General features: G+C 48.4%; 1 pseudogene; it reads right to left on the minus strand.

The window, feature by feature from the left end:
- Positions 1–2,796: 2,796 nt before the first annotated feature.
- LOC139279143 (U2 spliceosomal RNA) lies at positions 2,797–3,035 on the minus strand (annotated as a pseudogene).
- Positions 3,036–3,611: the final 576 nt, after the last annotated feature.

Here is a 3,611-nt window from a genome sequence, read left to right on the forward strand (position 1 = left end):
GGAAGTTCCAAGAAGCAAACGTACAGATCCACCTAATTCCGGGGGCGCAACCCATCCATTACAAGACGAGAGCAGTACCGTACATGATGAGAGAAAGGGTAGAGATCGAGCTAGACCGGCTGCAAAGAGAGGGCATCATTTCACCGATCAAATTCAACGAGTGGGCCAGTCCGATCATTCATGTCCTCAAGGGAGATGGCACCATCAGAATCTGTGGTGATTACAAAGTAACTATCAATCGTTTCTCCCTGCAGGACCAATACCCACTACCAAAAACCGACGACCTTTTTGCTACGCTGACAGGAGGAAAGACGTTCACAAAGCTGGACTTGACCTCGGACTACATGACGCAGGAGCTGGAGGAATCATCAAAGGCCCTCACCTGCATTAACATGCACAAAGGTCTCTTCATTTATAACAGATGTCCGTTCGGAATTCGATCAGCGGCGGCGATATTCCAGAGAAACATGCAAAGTTTACTGAAGTCGATCCCGCGCACGGTGGTCTTCCAGGACGACATCTTGATTACAGGTCGGGACACAAGTGAGCATTTGCAGAACCTGGAGGAGGTTCTTAGTCGACTCAACCGCATGGAGCTCAGGTTAAAACGCTCAAAGTGCGTTTTCCTGGCACCTGAAGTGGAGTTCCTGGGGAGAAGAATCGTGGTAGACAGCATCAGGCCCACTGATTCGAAGACGGAGGCCACAGAACGTAACAGAGCTGCGGTCGTTTCTAGGACTCCTGAACTATTTTGGTAACTTCTTACCGGGTCTCAGCACACTGTTAGAACCACTGCATGCTTTACTGCGTAAAGGAGATGAATGGGTATGGGGCAAAAGCCAAGAAAATGCCTTTGTAAAAGCTAGAAAATTGTTATGCTCAAACAAATTGCTTGTGTTGTATGATCCATGTAAGCATTTGGTACTAGCATGTGATGCGTCGTTGTATGGCGTCGGTGTGTATTGCAACAAGTTAATGATTTTGGGAAGTTACAATCGGTTGCTTATGCATCCAGAAGTCTGTCTAAGGCTGAGAGAGCCGACAGCATGATTGAAAAAGAAGCGTTAGCGTGTGTCTGTGGGGTAAAGAAAATGCAGCAGTATCTGTTTGGGCTAAAATTTAAATTGGAAACTGACCATTAGCCACTGATATCCCTGTTTTCCGAGAGTAAGCGGATAAATACTAATGCATTGGCCCGCATCCAGAGACGGGCGCTCACATTGTCCGCATACAACTACGCCATCCGCCACAGGCCAGGCACAGAAAACTGTGCCGATGCTCTCAGTAGGCTGCCATTGCCCACCACGGGGGTGGAAATGGCGCAGCCCGCTGATTTAGTCATGGTTATGGAAGCATTTGAGAGTGAGCAATCACCCATCACAGCCTGACAGATTAGAACCTGGATGAGCCAGGACCCCTTACTGTCCCTAGTTAAAAACTGTGTGCTTCACGGGAGCTGGTCCAGTGTCCCAGTGGAAATGCAGGAAGAGATAAAGCCGTTCCAGTGGCGCAAAGATGAAAAGTCTATACAGGCAGACTGCCTTCTGTGGGGAAATCGGGTAGTGGTTCCCAAGAAGGGCAGATGCACCTTCATCAGTGACCTCCACAGTACCCACCCAGGCATCGTAATGATGAAAGCGATAGCCAGATCCCACGTATGGTGGCCCGGTATCGATGCGGACTTAGAGTCCTGCATTCACAGATGTAACTCATGCTCGCAGTTAAGTAATGTGTCCAGGGAGGCACCACTAAGTTTATGGTTTTGGCCCTCCAAATCGTGGTCTAGGGTCCATGTCGACTATGCAGGCCCGTTCTTAGGTAAAATGTTCCTTGTGGTTGTAGATGCGTACTCCAAATGGATTGAATGTGAGATAATGTCGGCAAGCACGTCCGCTGCCACCACTGAAAGCCTGCGGGCCATGTTTGGCACTCACGGCTTACCCGATGTCCTGGTGAGCGACAACGGGCCATGTGTTACCAGTGCCGAGTTCAAAGAATTCATGACAAGCAGCGGGATCAAACATGTCACATCTGCCCCATTCAAACCAGCATCCAATGGTCAGGCAGAGAGAGCAGTGCAAACTATCAAGCAGGACTTGAAGAGGGTAATTGAAGGCTCACTGCAGACTCGCCTATCCCGAGTCCTGTTCATTTACTGCACGAGACCCCACTCGCTCACTGGGTTTCCACCTGCTGAACTGCTCATGAAAAGGGCACTTAAGACAAGGTTCTCGTTAGTTCACCCTGATCTAAATGAACAGGTAGAGAGCAGGCGGCTTCAACAAAGTACATATCATGATAGCACAAGTGTGTCACGTGAAATTGAAATCAATGATCCTGTATTTGTATTGAATTATGGACAAGGTCCCAAGTGGCTTCCTAGCACTGTTGTGGCCAAAGAGGGGAGCAGAGTGTTTCGGGTCAAACTTTCAAATGGGCTCATTCACCGGAAACACTTGGACCAAATCAAACTCAGATTCTCAGACTATCCTGAGCAACTCACTTTGGGACCCTACCTTCTTTGACCCCCCAACATACACACCAGTAGCAACCGACACCGTGTTTGGCCACGAGACAGAACCGATCATCCGCAGCTGCCCAGCAGGACTCACCACACCAGGCAGCCCAGCAAGACCAACTGCACAGCAGCCCAGCGAGGGCCCAACAGATTTTATTTATTTATTTTTTTAATTCGTAGCCAATCTTTCCAATTCTTTGTCAAATCACAAACGGCAGAGGTCACCTTGCACACATCAAGGATCACTCTGCGCCAATGCTCTTAGCCAAAAGGCCTAGAGCCACTGCACCGTTCCTGGAAGTACTGCAATACCAGGTTCGTGCCATGGAGGTGGATGGGTCAGGTCCCCCACACACCTCCGTGGAGGTGGATGGGTCAAGCCACCCCACCCACCTCCTATTTCCAAAAAAGCAAGCATATACCTTCCTGATCCAGGGAGAACCACCTTGGGGTTATGGTGGTTACTCCCCTGTCAGGTCAGTTACGCATGATCTTAGCCAAAAGGCCGAGAAGCGAGGGCCCAACAGATGGTTCACCAATACCAGCATCTGCACTGAGACGATCAACCAGGCAAAGAAGGGCCCAGATCGTCTCACCTTGTAAATAGTTACACTGTTGACTTTGGCGGGGAATGTTGTTATATATGTAAACTTGTATATACTTTGTACAGCCACCAGAAGGCTTATCCCTGGAGTCACAAGGGATCCCATAATCCCTTGGGAGCTCAGGTACTTAAGGAGGCCTCACAGACTGGAGAGGCACTCTGGAGACTTGCAATAAAAGACTAAGGTCACACTTTACTTTGAGCTCACAGTATCCAGTCAGACCCTTTCTTCACACATAACATCATTGAATCACTGGGGCATGAGTTTTCTTCCAGCAAGACAGACCTTGTACGATTTTTACAACCCCCCTACTGACTTTGCATTTCCCGAATTTTTTCATACAAATGTGGAGGTGACATCTTTATGTTCCATTAGGTGTTACCTAGGAGTTTTGAGTTATCAATAATGGCTTCTCATACTAGTAATGGATGGCTGTAGTATAAGCATGTTCCTTTCTGGGATCATTGCTTAGAACCTTTAATGGCTTT

The sequence above is a fragment of the Pristiophorus japonicus genome, chromosome 13, assembly GCF_044704955.1.
Source record: "Pristiophorus japonicus isolate sPriJap1 chromosome 13, sPriJap1.hap1, whole genome shotgun sequence".
Classification (NCBI taxonomy): Eukaryota; Metazoa; Chordata; class Chondrichthyes; family Pristiophoridae; genus Pristiophorus; species Pristiophorus japonicus.